The sequence below is a fragment of the Bos javanicus genome, chromosome 19 (genome assembly GCF_032452875.1).
Source record: "Bos javanicus breed banteng chromosome 19, ARS-OSU_banteng_1.0, whole genome shotgun sequence".
NCBI lineage: Eukaryota > Metazoa > Chordata > Mammalia > Artiodactyla > Bovidae > Bos > Bos javanicus.
This window is the reverse complement of record NC_083886.1, coordinates 62,780,382-62,806,559: the sequence shown is the minus strand read 5'-3', so window position 1 is coordinate 62,806,559 and position 26,178 is coordinate 62,780,382. Positions and strand designations below refer to the sequence as shown.

The 26,178-nt window shown below is 47.7% G+C and overlaps 1 protein-coding gene across 1 annotated transcript in view; it reads left to right on the top strand.

The window, feature by feature from the left end:
• Positions 1-26,178, top strand: part of MAP2K6 (mitogen-activated protein kinase kinase 6) — a 106,291-nt gene that overhangs the window by 9,626 nt on the left and 70,487 nt on the right. The gene's annotated exons all lie outside the window — the stretch shown is intronic.

The following is a 26,178-nucleotide window of genomic DNA, read 5'->3' as shown; positions in this document are numbered from 1 at the left end:
GAGACAGAAAGCATGGATGGGTTCCGTGGGAACTTGTGCACACCAGGGTCACGTGTTGTCATTAGGAGGGGCTGACCGGTGTTTCCCTGTGGATAGCTTCCTTTTGAGATGTTCCTTTAAGCCTAAAATATTGAGTCTGACTCATCCTGAGAGTTCAGGTGGAATTCCAAGTACAAACTGCCCATTGGTTAAAGGAAGCTGGTTATGCTTGGTCTACTGACACACTGGTGTGTACAGACCAGTAGACAGAAATTTGTTGAGCGTCAGTAATGAATGGCAACCCACTCCATTGTTCTTGCTTGAGAATCCCGGGGACCGGAGCCTCGTGGGCTGCCGTCTATGGGGTCGCACAAAGTCGGACACGACTGAAGCGACTTAGCAGCAGCAGCAGCAGTAATGAATGGTGATTCCGTTACCTGTCTTAGAGTCTGTAACTAAGCAGATCTAAACCTTATGTGTTTCTGTGCACATCGAAGTGAAATTGCTTTAAAACAGTAAGAAAAAGGCATCCAGTCTGGCAACATATCTCAGTAGAGGACTAATGCCTTGTTGAGTTAGTGATTTCCTTTTGTCTTGGTTGTTTCTATGTAGATGTGACAAGTACAGTTTCCTTGGAACTGTGAATGAATCTGCATCTTCCCTGTTTTCCTTTTCTACTGGAAGGTGTGGAAGAAACCAGAATTTCCTCTTTTTTGTGTGTGGTTGAAGAGGCAGGTGTGAATCTTCTTTCAAGGCGATGAATTCTCTCCCAGCTTTCTCTCAGAGCAGAACAGTCAAACCCAGGCTCCAGCCACTTCCTGTGATCCCCAAGGAAGCCCTGGGGGTGGATGGCCTGGTGTTCAGGGACAAGCTATTCATTCCTTTCCTCTGCGCCCCCTCCTCCAACCCCGCATGGGAAGGATGAGTTAGAGATAAGGGTGAAGCAAGAACCTGGAGAACCAGTAGGAGCAGAATGGTTCAGACCTGCAGCTCCCAAGTCCTACTAAATTTATAGATCAGTCTAACTGGAACTGACTTCTTTACTGCAAGTTTAAGCCTTTTATCCCAAGATAAATATGTGATTTATTTAAGTTTTCTTTTATGTACCTCAATAGAAATATAACATTTTCTCCGAGAAGATTCTGCTGGTTTCTAGTTAAACGTATTCCTAGGTATTTAAAAAAAATGTTTCTATTGCTCCTGTTAACATATCCAGAAGTATATTTATCATAATGATAGAATTAGTTGCTCAGTTGTGTCTGACTCTTTGTGACCCCATGAACTGTAGCCCGCCAGGCTCCTCTATCCATGGAATTCTCCACCCAGGAATACTGGAGTGGGTTGCCATTCCCTTCTCTAGGGGATCTTCCTGACCCAGGGATTGAATCCAGGTCTCCTGCACTGCAGGGAGAATCTTTATTGTCTGAGCCAACGGGGAAGCCATATTTATCAATATCTATCTATATATAGCGATATACAGAGTGATCTTTAAAATATATAATATATAAACAAATAACTTTAAAAAAACACCCTATTTTATATTGGAGTATAGCCGATTAACAATAGTTTATCGGCTATGGATTATAGTCAATGGTTTCAGGTGGGCAGCAAAGTGACTCAGCTGGACGTTTACATGTATCCCCTCTCCCCCAAACTCCCCTCCCATCCAGGCTGCCACATAATCCCTGAGCTGTACAGCAGGTCCTCGTTGGTTATCCATTTTATTTTATTTTTTTATTTTTTTATTTTTTTTGGTTATCCATTTTAAATGAAGCAGCTAAGCGGATACCATTTTGACTGTTATGTTCAAGATACCTTGTTGGGTGGAACAGACAGAAATGCACTCTGCTCTATTTTTTAACTTACTAGGAGCCTTGAAGAATCTACTTGATTTTTACCTTCCATTTCCTGACCTGCTGAATGGAGACTGACACATTCACAGCATTGTTAAAAAAATTTAGCAAGATGGGACTTCCCCGGTGGTCCATTGGCTAAGACTCTGAGCTCTTAGTACAGGGGGCCCGGGTTGGGGAACTAGATTCCATGTGCCACAACGAAAGGTCCTGCATGCCGCAACTGAGGCCTGGAGAAATCAATAAATCGATAAATATTTTTTAAAAAGATAATATTTGTAAGGTACTTAAAACAGTGCCTGGCACATAGTAAGCACTCAATAAATCATAGCTATTAAAAAGAAAATTAAGCAAGGCTATGTGTGTGATGTGCTTTGGGCAGTGCTTGGCATTTGCTTATTTATACAGTATTTATTGAGACCCCTGCTGGGTTTGAGGCACTGGGCTGTAGTAAGCTCGCCATAAACATAACCCTCTTTCTTTCTCTCCATCTGCTTAAGGAGCTTATAGTCTAGTGGGAGGTAAGATTGCAGAGAAATGTGTAGAATACAAGCTAGAATCTTAGATATGCTTAGAATAGACACTGTGGATTAAAAAGCCTTATAGATGAGGAGGAGATCAGGAACATTTTTACCATGAGTGTGTAAGTGTCAATCAGATTTTCACAGTCAATGAGAATGTCATGACAAAGCTAGACAGCATATTAGAAAGCAGAGATATCACTTTGCTGACAAAGGTCTATATAGTCAAAGCTATGGTTTTTCTAGTAGTCATCTATGAGAGTTGGACCATAAAGAAGGCTGAGCGCCAAAGAAATGATGTTTTTGAACTGCGGTGTTGGGGAAGACTCTTGAGAGTCCCTTGGACAGCAAGGAGATCCAACCAGTCCATCCTAAAGGAAATCAGTCCTGAATAGTCACTGGAAGGACTGATGCTGAAGCTGAAACCCCAATACCTTTGCTACCTGATATGAAGAGCCAACTCATTGGAAAAGACCCTGATGCTGGGAAAGATTGAAGAAAAAGGAGAAGGGGGCCACAGAGGATGAGATGGCATCACCAACTCAATGGACATGAATTTGAGCAAACTCCAGAAGATCGTAGGGGCTTCCCTCTAGCTCAGACGGTAAAGAATCTGCCTACAATGCAGGAGACCTGGGTTCGATCCCCAGGCAGGGAAGATCCCCTGGAGAAGGGAATGGCAACCCACTCCAGTATTCTTGCCTGGGAAATCCCATGGACAGAGGAGCCTGGCAGGCCTTGAAAAGAGTCCACGGGATCACAAAGAGTTGGACATGACTTAGTGACTGAACGACAACAAACACAGGCCGAACAATTTCTTAGAAGAATGAAAAAAGAGAAGATGGCCTTAGGAAAGTCTCTGGAGTTTCGAAGACCTTATGTATGTTTTCTAAGAACTTCCTTTTTCTACTTACCTCAATACTGTACTTACTGCTTATGATCACAATAGGTTAACAAGCGAGACGTGTCCTATGTCATACTTTTAGGCGTTTTTTTTTTTTGGATTGTGGAAACTCCAGGAAACCTAGAGGTTAATAGTTAAACAAGTATATCATATCAGCTGGGTTTATGGGCACAGTGTAATTATATAAGCAAGCTGTTGGTTCAATAATCAGCGTCTTTGCTAGGTCACAGAATACTTTCCAGAGCATGACCACAGCTGCAGTTTCATTTTTTTATAACCTGCCAACCTGCCTTTTCCATTTCTCAGTCCCTTCTCCCTTTTCTAGAATCATCTGAAGGCAGTTGAAAAGAAGGAAAAACATCCTTCGAATTCGCCTTTTACTTTTGAAAAGTGAAAGTGTTAGTCGCTCAGGCGTGTCTGACTCTTTGTGACCCCCTGGATTGTAGCCCGCCAGGCTCCTCTGACCATGGAATTCTCCAGGCAAGAATACTGGAGTGGGTTGCCATCCTCCAGGGAATCTTCCCAACCCGGGGACTGAACCCTTGTCTCCTACATTGGCAGGGAGGTTCTTTACCACTGAGCCACCAGAGATGCCCCCTTTTACTTTGACCTGAGGAGAAATGCTCTAGAAAGTTCTTTGTTTTACCAAACTTACTTACTCAAGCCTGATACCAGGGGCTGGCCAGGGAGTTCATACATTTTTTGTGTGTGTTTTTAATTTCAGGAAAATTCCATGTAAAAGAGCAATATATTTAATACAGTTGGCATTTCCATACAATTGTTAGGTTACATTCGTTTTTTTTCTTTCATTATCTTGGTTTGACAAACACAGCGGCCTACAGCTCTGGAGTTCACAATAGACTATTTCTCGGTGTAGTAAGTACTGAGTCAGCTTCTTTCTCCTCGGTGACTTCAGTCAACTCATGGTCTGTGGAGTGGCGTAGGTGGGTGGGTTGATCACTGCCCCCCTGCCCGCCCCCTAGTCTGAGTCAGGAAAACCATGGGGCAGCTTGTGCGTCGTCACCTTGCTGAGCAGTTAAAAGAGACCACGTGACCCGACCAGGGGGATAGGACCTGCCAGGTCTGTGATCTCCCGCAGGTGGCTTGCCAAGTCTCCTTGCTTGGGACTTTGCTCCTGAGTAAGCTTCTATTTTTATAGATAAAGAAGGGGGAACATGTAGATTTAATTCTGAAATTGATTTAAGAATGAGATGGAAATTTGGATATGTCAGGGTTGTTATTTTTTAGTCGCAAAGTCGTGTCCAACTCTTTTGCAACCCTGTGGACTGTAGCCTGCCAGACTTCTGTGTCCATGGGATTTCCCGGGCAAGAATACTGGAGTGGGTTGCCATTTCCTCCTCCTGGGGATCTTCCTGATCTAGGGATGGAACCTGCGTTTCCTGCATTGGCAGGCGGGTTCTTTACCGCTGAGCCATCTGGGAAGTCCACGTTTAGGGTAGGATGATGTTTTTTCAAGTTACATTTCAGTCTTTCTTTTCTGATGTGACATGTCTAAGGATAAGACCTCAGGTGGATGAGACTGCGTGTGGGAGGCCGAGGGCCAGGTATTGATATTTCATGGTTGACTTTAACATGCATTATTGAAGAATTATATAAATAATCTGCAGCTTGCCCTGGGCTCGGTGACTACAAAGTCAGCTAGATTTCCATCTCTACCTTCAAGAAGCTCACCGACTGGGGGGATGTGTTGGTTTGCAGGGGCCGCTGTAATGGAGTACCGCTGATGGGGTGACTTGCACAACAGAAACGCGTTGTCTCTCGGTTCTGGGGGCGGGAAGTCTGAGATTCAGGTGTCAGCAGGGTAGATTCCTTCTGAGAACTAACCAGGGACTGTCCGCTCTGCTTCTGGGGGCTTGCCGGGGGTCTTTGGCATTGCTTGGCTCCTAGAAGCAGCTCCCAGATCCTTGCCTTCATTGTTGCCTGGACTTCTCCCATGGAGGTGCCTTTGTCAAATTTCTTCTTTTTATCCACGCGTCAGTCCTGTTGGGTTGGAAGTTCACCCTAATCCTGTGTGACTCATTTTGATGATATATTTGTTGTGGTTCAGTTGCTCAGTCATATCCCACTCCTTGCGACCCCAGGGACTGCAGCCCACCAGGCTTCCCTGTCCTTCAGCACTCCCAGAGTTTGCTCAAACTCATGTCCATTGATGATATATGCAACCGCCCAATTGCTCTGTCAGAGAAATTCTCCCTTTCTGAGGTGCTGGGCGTCAGCAACTTGGGGGAAGGGCCACAGTTCAGTCCACAGCATGAGAAGACGAGCGTGTCAGCAGGTTAACGCTACGGCATATGACTCGAGTGTCCGTTCTGGTACGAGGTGCAGAGGCAGGAGAGGGCACCCTCCTGGGGGAGAGCCTGTGGGTCTGGGGGGGATGCCACCTTGGCAGAACAGAACTTCGGGTTTGGTGCTTTTTGCAAGAATCAGCGAGTAAGATGGGAGACTTGCCCTGTGGTCCCTGAGCCCACTACCTGCTGTTTCGTCTGATTTTCTGTCATTAGTGACAGACTGGATTCTTCTAAATTAGGGGAGTGGGGGGAGGTGTGTGTGTGAAGGTGGAGCCCACACACACACGCGCTGTTGCTGTCTTGATTCCCCAAACTTAAATCGTGCCTGGTGGTGATGACGAGACCGGCAGGGTGACCCTGTCAGAGGTCGTCCCAGGCCCTTCCGTGTGCAGACGTAGAGGTGGGCCTGGGGAGTTGGGGCATATCCTGCTTTGTAACAAACGGTTCCAGTCCTCACGGAACAAAGCTTAAGAGGGACTGGGAGTGAGTAAGAACCAAGGATCTGCAGCCAGGCAAAGCTTATTTTTAGCAAAGGCCTGTAAGCCTTAAAAAAAAGTACTACTCGAGTGTTACCAAGCTCTTCCAATATTGATTGTTAACAAGAAGTCTTTTCAACTTGTGTGTCTATTTATTCCTGTTAATTGTTGTTTAGTCATGTCCGAATCCGTGCGACCCGACGGACCGCAGCCCCCAGGCTTCTCTGTCCCTGGGATTCTCCAGGCAAGAACACTGGAGTGGGCTGCCATGCCGTCCTCCAGGGGATCTTTCGGACACAGGGATTGAACCCATGTCTCCTGCACTGGCAGGCGGATTCTTAACCACTGAGCCACCTGGGAAGCTCATTCATGTTAATAGGCAGTTTTATTTTCTTGATGTGGTTCTGAGTATGTTTAGCATAGAATTTTGACTCAGAGTACCAGGACCAGTTTCAGGAAGAGGGGACAGTAAAGGATGAAATGGTCAGGATGTGTTAGATGAGGTGGCAGGGGAAGGTCAGGGGAAAGGGACTTCCCCCCAGGTTAGGACAGATGTCCGTCATCTGTCCTTGTGCTGCCATGGGGGCACCCTGCTGATGGGGTGGGGCCAGGGGGCACCCAGAACAAGCCACAGGAAGGTAAGACCTCCCCCAGAGCTGGGTGCAGGGTCTGGGGGCAGGTGATCCAACAGAAAGGGGACAGGTGGGCAGGAGGGTGTGGCGGTAAGGCGAGAGTTAGGTGAGTGACGATGGAAGGGAACAAGGAAATACTCAACAGGGCCGTCAGTTGGGAAGCAGGGATCAGAGACGGAGACGCCCTGAGGACCTAGGGTGAAGAAGTCCAGCTCGCCTGTGCATTTTTGTTGGCTCTTGGCGCTGCCCAGGTGGCGCTAATGGTAAAGAACCCGCCTGCCAAAGCAGGAGACGTGGGTTCGATCTCTGGGTTAGGAAGATCCCCTGGAGGAGGGCATGGCAACCCACTCCAGTGTTCTTGCCTGGAGAATCCCGTGGACAGAAGAGCCTGGCAGGTTACAGTCCGTGGGGCCGCACAGATTCGGTCAGGACCGAAGCGACTGAGCACACGCGTGCTGCAGCTGAGAACCGAGCGTCCGCCTCGCCTGTTGCCGGCAGCTTCGCAGCAGTCTCGGTCCACCTGGCCGTGGTGTGGTCTTGCCTTCCCGGCGGCCCGTGCAGCCGGGTTGGACGAATACGCGGGAAAGGAGCGCCTGGAACGCGTCTGCGGCTTGTTGAGGCCCGGGATCGTCTCCCCACCGAGCGCCTGCACAGGGCTCTGACGCGGGACCAACAGGCTCAGAGGGAAACAGGAAGTGGGGAAGCCACTGGATGCTCAGGACTCTGGTTCTAGGACTGAAACCGGCCTCCGATTTTCCATCTCCGATCAGGAAGTGAATACGGCCTCATGTGAGCAAGCAGCCCTGACTCCTCGTCATCCGCTTCCGAGGCAGGGACGTCCCTGGCGGTCCAGTGGTTAAGACTCTGTGCTTCCAATGCGGGGGTCTCGGGTTCCATCCCCGGTCAGGGAACTAAGATCCCGCGTGCCACGACGTGGTGAAGCCAAAAATAGCCGTTCCAAGGCAAATCTGGGAATAAGAAATCCAACTTCTGGACGAAAGTTTGTGCTGCTTTTCTGTTCTAAAAAGGGCCTCACGGGGCACCTTAAGCTAGGCTAATATGGGGGTTGCGGATTTCTAGCTTCCGTTGTGTCCTACTCTGCGACCTAGACACTTTCATTCCCATTTATGACACTCCATCCTCAGTAGGGAGTGATTTTTTTGATGCCTACCTTGTGCAAGGGTTTGTAATAAGCACCAAACTTATTAGCACTAATATTCAAAAAAACCCAAGAGGCAGGTAGAATTATCCCCATTTTGCAAAGGAGGAAACTGGAACTCATGTTAATAAGTTGCCCAGGATCCTACCGTTGGTGGTTTGCAGTGCTGGGATTTGAGTCTGGTTCACTGAAATTCCACAGTCTTGTGTTTTTCACTATGTAACCGCCCTGTGAAAATAGTGAAAAACAGAAACACTCTATTGAACAATGAAAAGAGGAGAGCTGACGTCACAGGTGCCCGCCTGGTGCAACTGTGATGATGGAGAATGAGAGCTTCAGTGGAGAGATGCTTATGACCCAGCAAGAGTGGATGCAGAAATTCAGGCGGAATGATTGCAGGTCTGTATGTGTTTGTGTATTTGTGTGGTTACTTCTACCTCAAATCAAAGAGTCTTTATTAAGGAGGTACCGCTGAGCCTGTAGGAACTGAGGAAGGCATTTCTGAGTCCCCTCCTCTGTCTCTCCCTACCCCGGGACCCTCATTCTGCTTTTTCCCAAGAGTCTTTACTGTTTTCCCCTGCAGATGAGGCGTTGGTACCTTATCAGTAGGCATGGGGTTTAGAAGAGCTGCCAGCCCAGCATCTCTGTCACTGTAGCTGAGTCCCCACCATTCTTTGACTCGTTACCGTCTCTGGTCTGAGATCAGACTCTCTGTTTTGCCAAAGGGAAAAAAAAATTCGGAAGATGAGAAGCTGGATCTGAGCTAGCTGTTCTTGTGCACAAGGAGCATGAGGAGAAAACACAGGGCCCGCTGCCCACGAGGTAGGGATGCAAGTGAGGCCCGTGCACTGACAGCACGAGGCAGGAAATACACGAGCAAATGAGAACAGTGAATGCAGCTGCTTAGCCTTAAACTCGAGTGAAGCTTTGACAGTAGTGTGACCTGTGGCAGTTTATGTTTGGGTGATATTTTTAAAACTTGCATGGTATGAACAATGGAGAACTTGGTTATTCAGGAAGGAGCTGTGTCTATTGATATTCGCTTATATTGTCTATGGGTGGAAAAGGCTCAGACCGTATATGCTATCCTTTGTCCTGTTGCTGGTTGCCTTTGTAAGGAGCCCAAGTGAGCAGTGAAAAGATCACTAATACCATCTGGTGCTACTGAGTCGATGCCCTTGAACTGATAAACGGCACAGAAAAGGCGCTGTGATGCTCTCCAGTGGCTGAGAGATAAATACAAGATTAACTTTCCACTGTTGTGACAGTTGGCCAAGTGTATGTGGACAGGGTCTGGGCGGTAGAGAGACACCGGCGGAACGTGAAGAGTTTGGAACCACGGTGATCATGTCTAGTCGGGACCCTAGACACCATCGGCCAAGCGCTTCCCTTTGAGCTGCTGCTGTTCATTTGCTCAGTCGTGTCTGACTCTATGTGACCCGGTGGACCACAGCTCGCCAGGCTTCCCCGTCCTTCAGTCTCTCCTGGAGTTTGCTGAAACTCGTGTCCTCTGAGTCGGTGATGCCATCTCACCCACTCCCCCCTCCTTCCCCTCTTGCCTTCAGTCTTTCCCAACATCAGGATCTTTTCCAATGAATCAGCTTTTGCATCAGGTGGCCAAAGTACTGGAGCTTCAGCATCAGTCCTTCCAATGAATAGTCAGGGCTGATTTCCTTTCAGATGGACTGGTTTGATCTCCTTGCAGTCCAAGGGACTCTCAAAGAGTATTCTCCAGCACCATGATTCAAAAGTATTGATTCTTTGGCACTCAGCCTTCTTTGTGATCCAACTCTCACATCTGTACATGACTACTGGAAAAACCATAGCTTTGACAATATGGACGTTTGTCAGCAAAGTGGTATCTCTGCTTTTTAATATGCTGTCTTGGTTTGTCATAGCTTTTCTTCCAAGGAGCAAGCGACTTTTAATTTCATGGCTGCAGTCACCATCTGCAGTGATTTTGGAGCCCAAGAATATAAAATCTGTCACTGTTTCTACTTTTCTCCCCATCTATCTGCCACGAAGTGATGGGACTGGATGCCATGATCTTAGTGTTTTGAATGTTGAGTTTTAAGCCAGCCTTTTCACTCTCCTCTTTCACTCTCATCAAGAGGCTCTTTAGTTCCTCTTCACTTTATAGATGAGGCAATTATGATCCAGAGGGTTAAGTCATTGGGAAATCCAAGGTCATAGTGTATTAGGTCAGGAGGACAGGTCTCCTGACTCTCGAGTGGGCTGTTGTTAGCATCCTGGGTGCATCTTGGTGCTAAGCCAACCTATGCCTCTCTGGAGAGCCCTTACATTCACCCCATGAAGACAGAAACTGACTCCTGAGTCCTAAAGATTAAAAATACACGAGCGCCAGGCCCAGAAGTCAGGACCTCTGCTCATTCCGTTGGTCATCAGATGACGGAATGGGTCTGTTCAGTCCTGCACACAGTCATTCATCCACCTAATCATCCCCTGACCACGTGTTAGATGCTTCTTGGTGTGGTTCACGGCACCTGGGAAGGTGCAGAGAGGTGATTCCAACTTGAAAGAAGCTCACGTTCTAATGAGGGAACGTGCGTGTGTACCAACATTTGTGATTTAACAAGAGCTCAAAGGAAAGGTTGGGCTTCCCAGCTGGCACAGTGGTAAAGAACCCGCCTGCCAATGCAGGAGATGCAAGAGACAGGAGTTCCATCCCTGGGTTGGGAAGATCCCCTGGAGGAGGAAACGGCAGCCCACTCCAGTACTCTTGCCTGGGAAATCCCATGATTTCCCTTTGCATCCCATGAACTCCCATGAGAGGAGCCTGGTGAGCTACAGTGCACAGGGTTGCAAAGAGTGAGACACAACTGGGCATGTGCAAGCAGAAAGGCTGAGCAACTGCTTGGATCTTGGAGAGGGAACAGGAGACCTGGAGAGTGGGTGGGGGCAGGGAGTCCAGGCAGACCAGCCCCAGGCTGGGGGGGCTGTGTGTGCACGCATGCGTGTCTGGGAAGTCCTGAAATCGCGTGTGTCCACAGTGCTGGGGGTCCTCCGGCAGGGCAGGGAGGTGAGGCAGGGGAAAAGGCAGGGCCACGGGAGGGGAGACCTTGCGGCTTATTCGTGGCTGGGCTCCCGTCCGCAGCATGAAATTCTCCCGAGAGGGGCTTTCTTTCAGCAGCTAGATGAATATAGTTTTGTATTTTAGACTCAGTGCTGCATGTCTGTCCCTTGGCAACAGGTTTTGTTAATATTCTGAGCCGGGTTTAAAGTGAAGAGCCAAATTGGCAATGAAGTGTCTTCCTTTGGCAAGTCTGACACTAACTTTATCAGTAGGGGAAAAAAAAAAGATACCAAGTTTTATGGGAAATCGTTCGCAAGGGTTGATTAGTATTGGTGGTTCTCTTTCCCTCCCATCTGATGACTCAACTCATAGCTCACAGTGACGTTTTGTTGGCACTTGGCCAGGTCTTGCTCACCCGGAGGCCTGATGATAAGGTTTTCATTCATGGGGGCAGGTCTCCCACCCTGCTTCTTCTGGTTTTTAGCTGGGGAGCTTGACATTCTTGCCTGCTAAGCCCCCGGGGAGATGGCATGCTTACTCTGTTGGCTTTTCTGGCTGAGGGCAGGCGAGCACTGCTGACAGATAAGGGCCTCTTACTGAGCAGAAACTGCAGCCCGAGTGCTCGAGCCTGAGGTTCTAACTGTCCGAAGCTTTGGACTCGAGTCCTGGTCTCTGCAAAAGGCAGACTGCTCTATGAGCCCCAGCTGGCTATCAACGTGTGAGATGGGGACTCTTCCCTGGTGGTCCATGACTAAGACTCCGAGCTCCCAAGGCCGGGGGCCCGGGTTCAGCCCCTGGTCAGGGAAATAGATTGCACAAGCCGCAGGTAGGACCTGATGCAGCCACATAAATGTGCTTTTAAAACAGTGCAAGAGGGAGCACCTCAGTGAAGAAGAAATGCAAAACCAAACCTGAGGTGGTTTCTTCCAAACTTCCTGAGCAGTTAATATTATTTTTGTGTCATTTTCAACTTTCTTTTTTTTTTAACTCAAAATTTCCAAAGCCTGTATCCACAGTGTTGCAAAGTTCCTAGCAACAAACTTAGCAACACATTAGAGAAAAAAACAGTTAACCAGTTTCTGTATTTTCCACTGGATTTGTAATCTCATCTATTTCATCTTACCTCCTTGGGCCTTGGTTTCCTCTTGTAAATAGGTGGTCATTAAATTCTGTTGTTTTAAAGACATGCTTAGGTTGATTGGGAAGATACATTAAAGCTAGAACATGTAGAGAATATAGAGAGACAGTGCAAATTCAGAAGCATGAAATTAAGACAGATGAATTCTAGTGGATGAAGTATTTCAGACATGTCACCCTTCCTGTACTCCGTTTGGGTTCCAGCAAATCACCCATGGTTTCATTGTTTTTGGTAGAAGTTTGGAAGAAATTAACTACTTAAATCATACTCTAATAGTAACCTGATTTTATGTATAACTGGATTCTTGTTTGTTTTCCAAAATACATGTATGCATTTTAAACCCCTCTAAGAATCAAAGATAAACATGACCTTGCAATTCTACTTCTGGGCGTACATCTGGAGAAAACTAATTAAAAAAGATACACGCAGCCCTGTGTTCGTAGCAGCACTATTGAAAATAACAAAGACATGGAAGCAATCGTGTCCATCAACAGATGCAGGGATGGAGAAGACGTGTTACACACACACAGGGGAACATTACTCGGCCGTGAAAAAGGATGAAGCAGTGCCATCTGCAGCGATATGCACGGACCTATAGATTATAATACTGAGTGAAGTAAGCCAGGTAAAGACAGACACAATGTGATATCACTTGTGTGGAATCTGAAATAATGATACAAGTGAACTTTTCTGTGAAACACAACAAGACGCACCTACTTAGAAAATAAACCTGTGCCTACCAAAGGGGAAGGGCAGAGGGAGGGATAAATTAGGAGTTTGGGCTTAACATATACACACTGCTGCTGCTGCAGCTGCTACTGCTACGTCGCTTCAGGCATGTCCAACTCTGTGCGACCCCATAGACGGCAGCCCATCAGGCTCCTCCATCCCTGGGATTCTCCAGGCAAAAGCACTGGAGTGGGTCGCCATTTCCTTCTCCAATGCATGACAGTGAAAAGTGAAAGTGAAGACGCTCAGTCGTGTCTGACTCTTCGTGACCCCATGGACTGTAGCCTACCAGGCTCCTCCGCCCATGGGATTTTCCAGGCAAGAGTACTGGAGTGGGGTGCCATTGCCTTCTCCAATATACACACTAGTATTTATAAAATAGATTAACAAGGAGGACCTGCTGTTTAGCACAGGGAACTATATTCACGGTCTTGTAATAACCTATAATGGAAAAGAATCTGAAAAAAGATATATATGTGTGTGTGTGTGTATATATATGTGTGTGTGTGTGTGTATATATGTAAGGTGGTCTGGTATTCACATCTCTTACATATTTTATGTATCTTATGTATATATATAACTGCATCACTGTGTTGAACACCAGAAGCTAATACAACATTGTCAATTTAAAAAAAAAAGAAAAAAGCTGAATAGTGGAGACTGAGGAAGAGTTCGTTCTTTATGTAAGTTGTAGATGCAAGATTCCATGACCAAGAAAGGTGAGGAAGTCTTTTTTAATAAAAAGGACAGATTCACCTTTATGGGTTGTTTTAGACCTGAGGTTCCTAAAAGTTAAAAAAAAAAAAAAAAAAAAACCGGAAAATACTTCAATCATTTGGAAATGATTTAAAGGAAAAAAATACACATGCTGCCAGCAGTGTTAGATCATTAGAGTGCAAACACTTTAAAAGAAGTACAGCCATCACACTTCTCTGTCCTCTGCAGAGACTTCATCTTGGAAAGATAGCAAGTTTGCAAATTAACAGATCTTGCTTGCTCCTTGTAAGAAAAGCTATGACAAACCTAGATAGCGCATTAAAAAGCAGAGACATCAGTTTGTTGACAAACGTCCATGTTGTCAAAGCTATGGTTTTTCCAGTAGTCATGTACAGATGTGAGCATTTGACCGCAAAGAAGGCTGAGTGGCAAAGAATTGATGCTTTTGAGCTGTGGTGTTGGAGAAGATTCTTGAGAGTCCCTTGAACAGCAAGGAGATCCCACCAGTCCATTCTAAAAGAAATCAACCCTGACTATTCATTGGAAGGACTGATGCTGAAGCCGAAGCTCCAATGTTATGGTCACCTGATATGAAGAGCTGACTCAGTTGAAAAGACCCTGATGCTGGGAAAGATTGAGGGCAGGAGGAGAAGGGGATGACAGAGGATGAGATGGTTGGATGGCATCACCAACTCAATGGCCATGAATTTGAGCAAGCTCTGGGAGATGGTGATGGACAGGGAGGCCTGGCGTGCTGTGGTCCATGGGGTCGCAAAGCACTGGACACAACTTAGTGGCTGAACAACAACATTTAAATTTCATTCTTTTTCCAGGAGCTTCTGCTGCCAACTCCACCAGCTCCCCTCCCCTCAAGAGCACAGTCATGTGGTTCTCTTGATTCAAAGAACATTTCTTCCTTTTTCTCACTGTTGAATATGTTACAGGCAGATTTTTAATGATAATTAATGAAGAAACACTGTCATTTTAAAAATTATATAGTAAGGACTCTACGTAAATATTCTGTGTATGTATATGTGTATATATATATATATATATATTTATTTAAATTGACTCTTGCTTTGGTTAATTCTAGACTGGAAAGAATTGTAAGAAAGACTGTTCTATCTTGTTTACTGGCTTATCTTTAGAGCCATGCTCAGCGCCTGACTTGTGTGTGTGTGCTAAGTCGCTTCACTTGTGTCTGACTCTGTGCGATCGCACGGACTGTAGCCCGCCAGGCTCCTCTGTCCACAGGATTCTCTGGGCAAGGATACTGGAGTGGGCTGCCATGCCCTCCAGGGGATCTTCCCGACCCAAGGATGGAACCTGAGTCTCTTATGTCTCCGGCATTGACGGGCAGGTTCTTTACCGCTAGCGCCTCCTGGGAAGCCTCAGAGCCAGGCTTATAGAAGGTGCTTAACGAGTACTGTTTGAGTAAGTTATTGATTAGCAATACGCAGAGTTAGCCTTTCTCAAGCTTGTAAGGTGGGCTGAGATGGACTTTGGTGAATTCATGCTTCCCTTTTCAACCTTTCCTCTTCCTTCTCACAGGAGAACTTCTTACACACCTGTAGAATCCTCCTGCATTTTCTTTATAGATGCGTAGTGTTTATTGTGGTCAAATACATGTAACTTAAAACTCACCATTTAAATCATTGTAAAGTCTACAGTTCTGTGGTTTTAGTGTCTTCAAAAGGTTGTTCATCCATTACCACTGTTTAGCTCCAGAACATTTTTATCACCACAGATGGAAAAACGTCTTATCCACCCCCCCGCCCACCCCCCAGCCTAGCCCCTGGCAGGCACTGACTGTCTGTCGCTATGGATTTGCCTGTTCTGGATGTTTCCTATGAATGGAATCATACAATATGTGGTCTTTGTATCTGGCTTATTCCACATAGCCTAATTCTTTTCCGAATTTCCTTCATGTTGTAGCATGTCATTGGTACTTTATTCCTTTTCATGACTGAGTAGCATTGCACTGAACTTCCCAGGTGGCTTAGATGATAAAAGAATCCACCTGCAGGGCAGGAGACCCGGGCTCCTTCTGTGGGTTGAGAAGATTTACTGGAGAAGGAAGTGGCTACCCATTCCAATATTCTTGCCTGGAGAATGCTATAGACAGAGGTGCCTGGGGGGTTTCAGTCCGTGGGGTCGCAAAGAGTCAGGATCGACTAAGCGACTAAGCACACACAGCAGTCCATCGTGTGGCTGTATCGTATTCTTTCTTCTCCTTTTATTTCCTCTCAAAATCTAGTGTCTGGCACGTCCCTGGTGCTCCAGTGGCTGAGACTCCATGGTCCCAATGCAGGGGCCTGGGTTTGATCCCTGGTCAGGGAACTAGATCCAGCATGCCAAACTGAGAGTTTGCATGCTGCAGCTGAAAGATCGCTTGTGCTGCAACAAAGATCGAAGAGTCTGCTGCGATGAAAACCCGGCGCAGACACACAGAGCAGAATAGGGTAGAACAACAATTAGGGAGAAAAAGGCTGGGAGGAAACACGACAAAATGCTAAAAGAAGGCTAGTGTCTAAGAGCACCTCTTAAAAGGTAATCAGTAAAACAACATGATAAGTGGAATGTAAAAACTCACCCAAGGGGAATTTGCGTTGTCGAAGTGGGAAACAGCCTAAAATAAAGCAATATATTTGTAATGGTGAGATCGCCAAGATGAGGAGATATTTCCAAGGGGACAGGGGATTTTTTCAGTGCCACTGAATTACGTATTCATGAACATCTGACTTCTTGTCAAGCCAAGTCTGCCAATGGCCGTGGGACCGGAAAAGGTGTTAAACCAAGTAGGCGGGCTCAAGGGTTCTGACTGCCAGTTAGCTATTGTTAATAGCTCGCTCTGTGGCCTCGTGTTTTCTGTCCGTTGTTCGGGTTGATTTTGAAGCAAGCCTTCTGCTAAGCGCGCTCTCTTCATTTTTCGTATTTATTCATTTATTTTGTGAGTTCTCTTGTTTCCTGGCTGCCCTGGGTCTTTGTGTCGCCCGGGCCGTCTCTCGTTCTGTCGAGCGGGCTGCTCTCTGGGTGCGGTGGGTGGGCTTCTCGCCACGGCGGTTTCTGTCGATTTGGAGCACGGCGCGTGGGCACGCGGGCTTCAGCAGTCGCAGCACGGGGACTCTGGTTCGCAGGCTCAGTAGCTGTGGTGCTACTTACTTGCTTTTCAGCGTGTGTGACCTTCCTGCTCCAGGGACTGAATGGTGTCCCTGCATTGCAAGGCAGATTCTTAACCCCTGGATCACTAGGAAGTCCCTGTTAAGCTCTTACTGTACCTTTTTTTTTTTTTTAATCTCTTATACTCCTTCAGAAATGGCATGGACTAGGTATACTTTTTATCCACATTTTATAAATGAGGAGTCTCTAAATGAGGAAATGTAGAGACGGAATACCATAGCTGAAGTTTCACTTGCTGTGAATCGTTGGAGACAAGACCTGTAACCCATGTCTGATTGTCTATGATGAGCCTGAGCTCATCACGCTTTGTGGCTGGAGTTGGCTCTGTTTTTGTACAGCCCACAAGCAGAAGTGGTTTATGCATTTTAAAACGAATAATCAAAAGGAATATTTCATGACCCATGAACATGATGCAGAGTTTGAGTTTGTGTGTTATAAATAAAGTTTTCTTGGAACACAGTCACACCTGTTTGCTTTACGTGTGATCTCAGCTCTTTCTCGGTACCATGGCGAAATGGAGTTGTTTGGACAGAAATTATGGCCCACAAAGCCTAAAATATTTCCTTGTTGTTGTTGTTCAGTCACTAAGTTGTGTCTGACTCTTTGCGACCCCATGAACTGCAGCACGCCAGACTTCTCTGTCCTTCATCATCTCCTGGAGTTTGCTCAAACTCATGTCGACTGAGTCGGTGATGCCATCCAACCATCTCGTCCTCTGTCATCCCCTTCTTCTCCAGGCCTCAATCTTTTGCAACATGGGGGTCTTTCCCAATGAGTCAGCTCTTTGCATCAGGTGGCCAAAGTATTGGAGCTTCAGCTTCAGTCCTTCCAATGGATATTCAGGGTTGATTTCCTTTAGGATGGATTGGTTTTATCTCCTTACAGTCCAAGGGTCTCTCAAGAGTCTTCTCCAGCATCACAGTTTGAAGGAATCTGTGAGAGTTCCTTGCTAAAGGGTGTAGATACGGATTCTTCCTGAGCTTGGCAGGAAATGAATCAGTTGAAAGAATTTGGGGTAGTTCGGAAAAGATGCCAAAGGCCAGAGAACTAGAATCAGAGACGAGAGAGCCGGGACAGACCCCAAAATAGGCCAAAGGAGGGGCCCGGTGGTGACACACTGTGACTAGTGGGTACAGATACCCAGCCCACTGCTGGGCCTGGAGTGTGGTTGTCATGACAACTACTCCATTGCTGTTGCTGATCAGCTGCTAAGTCATGTCTGACTCTCTGCTCCCCCTTGAACTGCAGACCTCCAGGCTTCCCTGTCCTCCACTCTCTCCCGGAGTTTGCTCAACTTCGTGTCTGTTGAACTGACGATGCCATCCAGCCATCTCATCCTCTGCCGCCCCCTTCTCCTTCTGCCTTCAGTCGCCATAACGCTACCCAAACTGCGTGGGGCTGCCACCGCTGTTTCAGGTGCTAGAGTGAATCCTGTGCTGCCCCTGACTGTTTACCTCACTAGGGACAGAGCCAAGCCCACAGTGGTGCTGCTGGGCCCAGACTGCAGCACAGAGGATGCTGAGAAAGTGAGTTGCCGGCACGCTTAGCTTCCATCCTGGGTGGCTGGCGCTGCCTGGTCACGTCACAGGCTCTCCACACATAGGAAGGGACCTCCAGGGATCAAGGCAGGACGGATGTCTACGACCCCCTCTCAGCTGGCCCTTATGTGCGTGCCACCAGCTTTCAGACGTCTGGGAAATTCAACGTGTATTGGCCTCAGGAAGAGATTTTTACCAACTGTCTGGGACAGAGGAAGGAAACTCGACTCTGAGACGTCGTGGAGGGAAGACTCCCAGTCTTAGATTACTTACTGACCTCAAAAGCAAAAGGGCTGGCTCAGCCCTAGTCAGCTCCGTCAGGGAGCTAAATCTGTTTCACTCGACAGGAGTGAGATTTGAAATGTGAATGATTTTCAGAAATCATAGCCTCAGCCAGAGACGAAGGTTTGTTTTATCCTTGAAAACCTTGAGTAGTAGAATAGGTGTGTTTCTTGTTTCCCAGAAAGGAGAACTGTTTCGTGTGTAAACGGAGTGGCTGCTCTGGGGTTATGTAACGACCAGGTGGTAGACCTGGGGCTAGGACCCTCTTTGCCTTTTGCTTTCGGCTTTTTCACCACCCCAGGGCCGTGTCTCTATAGGAATCCCATTTTCTGTGGGTAATGAATGAATTGCCTGTAAATGCTGGAGCACTGTGAACAGTATTAAAAGACTGATTCTGTGCCTAACAATTGGACCTGTAGGATGTAAACAGTAGCTTTGTTTCCCAGGGGTGGTTACTGGATAAAGGATATATTGCATTTCTATACTCTGCTTGAAAAAGTAAACCTCACAGAGGTCTCTCTTCCCTTTTTGGAGATATTTATGCTGTCAACTTCAGTTTCAAATGTATCAGTCTGAGCTTTGGTTCAGATTGATTTCAAGTCATGAAAACACTCGGGGCAGATGGCATAAGAAATCAGACGGGTCCCCACACACCTAAGGAGTTAAGAGTTTAAACAGGGGAAAAAAATGCTGTTTATTTTTTACCCTGCAACAAAGGTATTTTGGGCATGTGGCATGCGGTCTCACCAGCTGCTGCCTCTTTCAGAGTTAGATTAGCTTTCCCTTGTTTTCAGCTTCCTCTGGTGATGAATGGAAACCCGGCTGGGGGCGGTGGGGGGCAGGAGCTAGGGTCAGAGAGGGGGCCAGGACAGATGTATTGCTTTGCCAGGGAATATCGAGTTTATGTAATCGAGCCGGAGACTGGCAGTTGACCGTTCAGGGGCAGGTCCCTGGTGCTCTAGGGGTTGAGGGCACAGTGCAAGGTACAGCCTGCATTTAGTCAACAAGTGTTTGGTGTGACGCACAGGAAGCCAAAACTGTACTGGGTGCTTGGAGATTGAATTGCTGGGCTCAGAGTCGCATTACATGGGCTAAACCAGTCGCCACAGGACTGGCGAAGCCAGGTAGCCCTCTGGACCTCAGTTTCTCCCCCAGTGATGAACGGTGTTTCCTGGATCCCAGACTCTAACGTGTGCTAGCGTGTTGCTTCTTCCGGTCTAGCCTCCCGGGTGGGGGTTTTCTCTCTGTTGCAGGTGAGGACCTCAAGGCTCAGGAGGCTGAGTGCTTCTCTGAGAGGTCACGGAGCTAGCTGGTGGCAGGTGGGCATGCGAACATCGCTCTGGAGCCCATATCGCCTCGCTGCACCCTGCCTTTGGGCATCACTTCAGTGCTCCCCGCAGACCTGGAAATACAGTGCGTGTCTCCTCCGCTGTTTTACCACGGTGGTGTTCTGAGCTTATTGGGGAATGGGTGCTTGAAAACACAATGGCTAGACTGCACAGTGATTTTTTTTTTTAAGATGCTGAATCATGCAACTCTGTGAAGTAGTCATTGAATTCCATACCCTCAGCCGGTTCGATGATGTGATTTATATAACTTCACATGTTATTGTCTTCTTTGTTTCCCACCTACAAAGGAGTCCTGTGTAAAGGCAGGTTTGGGAAAGGAGGAATTGGGTGGCGGTGCGGAAGGCAGTTTTGTAAACAGGTAGGGCCTGGAAGAGGCAGCAGATGAAGAAACAAGGGATCAGGGCAGCGGTTTCGCCTGGCCCATCGGGGTGTTCAGAAGGGTGAGCGGTAGCGGACCAGAAGGAAGTCAGTTCACGAAGCATCAGAGGAGTGACCATGGGGCACGGTTTGTGTTTCCCCAATGGGGAGCCCACAGCTGGAAAGGCCTGGAAAAGAGGGGACAACTGATAGACCCCTCCCCGCCTAATGAAGACCCCTCCCCGCCTAATGAAGACCCCTCCCCGCCTAATGAAGGTGCTGTGCCTTTGCCATGGCTGTGCCTCTGCAGAGCGGCAGCCTTGGGTGAAGTCAGCTGCCTCCCCAGAAGCAGGGGGGAGACGAGAGGCCGGCGGTCCCGGGAGGCAGCTCAGGGCGGATGGAGCGGAGGCAGGGAGGGGGTGCGGATGGAGCAGAGCAGGGGGTGGGGGGAGGATGGCATCCGCACCACACTTCACAGGCTCGTTTCACAGGGCTCGTTTCTGGTATTCTAACCCGGGTTTGTCGTTTTGGCCATTCATGAAATCTTCAGACTTGATGATGAGATGATTTTTCCTGTGGATGTTTGATTTCAAACACTTTGAGTGGCCAATTTGTTTTACGAATCACTCAACTACTGGATACAGAGCCTAATCTTTTAAACCATTTATAGTTTGTAAAACCGAGTGGTAGCTCTTCTGAAATTCTGATGTGTGAGGACCCTTTTCACTTCAAGCATTTAGCATTTCTCTCCCTCTACTCTCTCTCTCTCAAAAAAAAAAAAGAAAAAAAGAAAAGAGGGATGGCTGGGTCCAGGGAGATGCAGGTACACCAGACCATTGAGGTCAGCTGGGAGCCAAGGCCCTTTCAACCTGAACTTGAGGGACTCCCCTGGTTCAGCGGGACCAGGTTCAGTCCCGGGTTGGGAACTAAGATCCCACATGCCGTGGGGCACAGCCAACAGACACACAGAAACACACACAAAACAAAACCCTGAAACCGGGATGCCGTGAATGGAAGGCAGCAGAGAGACACAGGGTCAGGAGCAGGGAAGCAAGTCCGGCAGCCTCGGCCAGAAACAGCGAGGCTCCTTCCACGCTCGGTCCTTCAGGAGGCAGGACAGACGCACCGTGCTGCGGTCGCAGCATCTCTCTCCTTTGTCTTGTCTTCCTCGTTGTGTCCCCAGGACTCCCGAGCCCATCATAAAGTCAACCAGCTGGCTCCCTTATCCATATTTGTAGGGAAATATTCTCAGCATTTTTTAAACAACTAAAGTCAAAGCAAACCAGTCTATCCTAAAGGAAATCAACCCTGAATATTCATTGGAAGGACTGATGTTGAAGCTGAAGCTCCAATACTTTGGCCACCTGATGCGAAGAACTGACTCATTTGAAAAGACCCTGATGCTGGGAAAGATCGGAGGCGGGAGGAGAAGGGGACGACAGAGGCTGAGATGGTTGGATGGCATCATGGACTCAATGGACATGAGTTTGAGCAAACTCTAGGAGATAGTGGAGGACAGGGAAGCCTGGCGTGCTGCGGCCCATGGGGTCAGACAGACTTAGTGACTGAACAACAAGGAGCTTTCTAAGTGTGGAGGCCTCGCTGAACTCTGTTTTTCATGAAACTCTTTCTGAAAAGGCAGCCTTTTTTCTTCTTGTGCAGTCGTTTTTATATAAGAAACGTGACCACCTTGCTGGTCTGTTGGGCGCGGGGGGCCAGGGAAAGGTCACTGGGTCCTGGGCTGGTTCCTGGTGGTGTGGGCGGCTTGTGACTTCCACTGCTGTCCCTCTGGCTGCTGCGGTCACTGCGCCGTCCTGGGCTCGCTCACTCGAAGGTGGCCACTGCTGGCCACGGCTCTTCCCACACTTCTTTGTACTTTGCTTCTGTTTGTCAACTTAGCCGCATCCCGACCCTTGGGCCCTCTTCAGCATCTCCAGGTGACTCGAGGCTCCTTCCTGTGGTCGGTGGACGAGCTGTTTGCATGGCCCGACGTCCTTGTGGTGCTTTGCCTCCTCGAGGCTCCTTCTAGCAAGGTTCAGAGAGTTTGTGTTCATTGCTGATGAGGGAGGTGCTTTGCTTTCCTTTCTTGCCTCTGGCTTCTTTTGTCCTGAGGGTTCACAGCTTTCCACCTGGTGAGTTGCTGAGGAAAGGCTCCCCCGACGACTGCAGTGTGTGCGGGTGTGGCAGGGCCGTGCGCATGCTCAGCCGTGCCTGATCAAAGCCAAGGTCGGGCCAGAGGCCAGCACTCCCCTCGGAGAGCTCCAGGAGGGACCCACCTCTCGACAGTGGTGAGACGTCGTAGAGGAGCCTGGTTGTCTCCTCTCACCGTGATGAAGAGCCTGGGTTTAAATCCTGGTTCCCCTCTGATTAGCCATGTGGCGGCGGTGGTGGCTTAGTCCCTAAATTGTATCTGACTCTTGGGAACTCGTGGACTATGGCCCGCCAGGCTCCTCTGTCCATGGGATTCGTCAGGCAAGAATCCCAGAGTGGGTTGCCATTTCCTTTTCCAGGGGATCTTCTCAACCCAGGGATTGAACCCAGGTCTCCTGCACTGCAGGCAGATTCTTTACTGACTTAGCTCCCAGTGAAGCCCAATTAGCTGTGTAGCCTTGGGCAAATGACTTGACATCTTCAATCTCTGAAATGGGGATAACAGGAGTACCCTGGACATAGGGTTGATGTGAAGATTCTGTATTATCTGAAACATTCTTTATATGTAAAATATCATATTATATACAATGCATTATTACAATTATATAATGTTTAATATATTTATAACATGTTACATATAATATTATGTTACTAAAATTATATATAATAATATAATCTATAGGGCTTCTCAGGTAGCTCAGATGGTAAAGAATCTGCCTGCAATGCAGGAAACGTGGATTTGATCCCTGGGTTGAGAAGAGCCCTTGGAGAAGGAAATGGCAATCTAGTCCAGTATTCTTGCCTGGAGAATTCCAGGTACAGAGGAGTCTGGTGGGCTACAGTCCATAGGGTCCCAAAGAGTCGGACACGACTGAGCACGCACGCATGCATTTGTGCCAGAAAAATATAAAATAGATCCTGCCCTCAGTCTTTACAGTCTAGACTGTACAGCTTTGTAAATATACAGGTGGTGCTAGAGGTAAAGGACCCACCTGCCAATGAAGGAGACGTAAGAGACGTGGGTTTGATCCCTGGGTCTGGAAAATCCCCTGGAGATGGAAATGGCACCCACTCCAGTATTCTTGCTTGGAGAATCCCACGGACAGAGGAGCCTGAGGAACTACAGTCCATAGGGTCGCAAAGAGTCGGACACGACTGAAGCGACTTGGGACACATGCCCAAAAGTGTATATCATGAAATGTAATAGGAAGACAGTGACGGGAAGGTATTTCTGGTACTTGTGGACGCAAAAGCAGGAGGATTCTATTTAAACAGATTCTATTCTATTTAAATGGAATGAGTAGAGGTGAATCTTGAAAAATGTTTGTGGAAATGATTTGATTTGAGCCGAATCCAGAACTCTGAGTCGGTCTTCGTGAGTCAGTCGGGAAAGGAAGCCTGGTCTAGACAGAGGAAGCGCCCTGAGTGAGGGCGTGGGAGCTCAGAGCCTCCCGGTGGTCTGGGAGCAGCGAGGATTTGTCCCGACTGGAGTGAGGTGTGAGTGAGGGACGGCGGCGACCGGTCAGGGGTCATCAGCAGCTCGCTGGAGCTGGCTCATGTCCGGTTCATGAGAGCCATTTATGAAATAGCCTGTCGTTTTGCAGGGCTTCCCAGGCGACAGTGGTAAAGACCCTGCTTTCCACTGCAGGAGACCCAGGTTCAGTCCCTGGGTCAGGAAGATCCCCTGGAGAAGGAAATGGCAACCCACTCCAGTATTCTTGCCTGGGGAATCCCACAGACAGAGGAGCCTGGTGGGCTTCAGTCCATGGGGTCACAAAGGGTCAGGCACAACTTAGTGACTAAGCAACCGTGTTTTGCAAGCTGGTTGTCAAACTGTGGGTAGTTTGAAATGGACACTGGTGGAAATGTTTACACCATGAAAATTGGCAAATATCTGAGCGTTCCTCCCCCAGAGAGCTGCTTTCTCAGGGCTCTGCTGCTGGCGATGTGCTTGGGTGTCACGGGGTCCATTGTTCTTCAGGGTCCCTGAGTGCAGGTGAGGGGAAGTCAGCGCCGGTTGGCAGGGGTGCAGCGTGGTCAGATGCACAGTTAGAAAGCAGGCTCTGTGTCTATGGTCTTGTCCCTCAGGAAAAAGATCGGAGAGGGGCGTTTTTCACACAGGAGTTGTTTGGGGAGCATCCTTCGGATGAGAACCGGAGAGGGGAGTGAATAAAACATGGCTGGACAGAAGGAGACTCCTCAGCACCTGTGGGCACAGCATGAAAGGTGGCACTTTAGTGCCTGATACTAGAATCCCAGACTGTGGACATGAGCGGTGGTCTGCACACTGTTCCCCCAAAGGCCAGACGGCCGGGTCTGCGGGCATCTGGCTCCGTGTGCACCCCTGCCCTGCTGTTGTGGGCTGAAAGCAGGCAGATCGTGAGTCGGTGAGTGAGCGCGTGACATTCTAGCAAAACTTTATTTACCCAAACAGGCAACGGGCCAAATCGGGCCCTCGGAGGCAGTTTGCTGACCCCTGGACTAGGGTCTTGAGGAGGTGGGTTTACTTTAAAGTAAACAAGACTTTGACGTGCACTTGAAGGTGTGGATAGGGGGCTGCAGGTGATGCTTATGACCAACGCGGCCCAGCGCGCTCATTTCCTTTCCTTAATTTGGTCTCCTTCTGGCCTCCTCTCTCTTTTATTTATTTTTTATTTTTATTTACTTTTGGCCGTGCCATATGACATGTGGGATCTTAGTTCCCTGATCAGAGATCAAGCCTGTGCCCCTGCAGTGGAAGCATGGAGTCTTAACCACAGGACCACTGGCGAAACCCCCCTGACCTTTCTTTTGTGGGTGTGTGCTTCAAGCAACTTTACTTATCCAGTTTTCTGCTTTTCACAGAGTATGGATTATGTAAAACTCAGCCAAAAAAAGAGAGTTCCCTAAATAGAGATTTATAGGCCACAGTCACTAAGCCTACTGCAACACAGTAGGAAATTACTAGCAAAAAAAAAAAAAGTGAACACATTTTTTTAAAATAATGGAAACATCACTCTTTAAATAACTTCTGTTTCTAAGGGGAAATCGAATTGGAAAGAAAAATTATTAATAAATTCATAAACACAGCATCAGTTCAGTTCAGTCCAGTCACTCAGTCGTGTCCGACTCTTTGCATCCCCATGAATCCCAGCACACCAGGCCTCCCTGTCCATCACCAACTCCGGGAGTCCACCCAAACTCATGTACATTGAGTCGGTGATGCCATCCAGCCATCTCATCCTCTGTCATCCTCTTCTTCTCCTGCCCCCAATCCCTCCCAGCATCAGGGTCTTTTCCCATGAGTTAACTCTTCACATGAGGTGGCCAAAGTATTGGAGTTTCAGCTTCAACATCAGTCCTTCCAACGAACACCAGGACTGATCGCCTTTAGGATGGACTGGTTGGATCTCCTTGCAGTCCAACGGACTCTCAAGAGTCTCCAACACCACAATTCAAAAGCATCAATTCTTCGGCTCTCACCTTTCTTCACAGTCCAACTCTCACATCCATACATGACCACAGGAAAAACCATAGCCTTGACTAGACGGACCTTTGTTGGCAAAGTAAAGTCTCTGCTTTTCAATATGCTATCTAGGTTGGTCATAACTTTCCTTCCAAGGAGTAAGCGTCTTTTGATTTCATGACACAGCATAGCACAACCTATAATTTATGTAGCTAAAGTCCCTCATTTTATTTTACTTTTTTTGTCCTTTCTTTAAATAATTTGCAGTGTGTGTGTGTATTTTTGAGTTGCTTGTTGATTAATAGTAATTGATTTCCTGCTCTTTTTGGAAGTGTTACATAGTGGAAGGAACCTTTTCTATTCCTCTCTATTAGCCCTCTGTTAAATGCAGTTTAGTTATTTTTCTCTTGGGTGTAGCTCTGTAA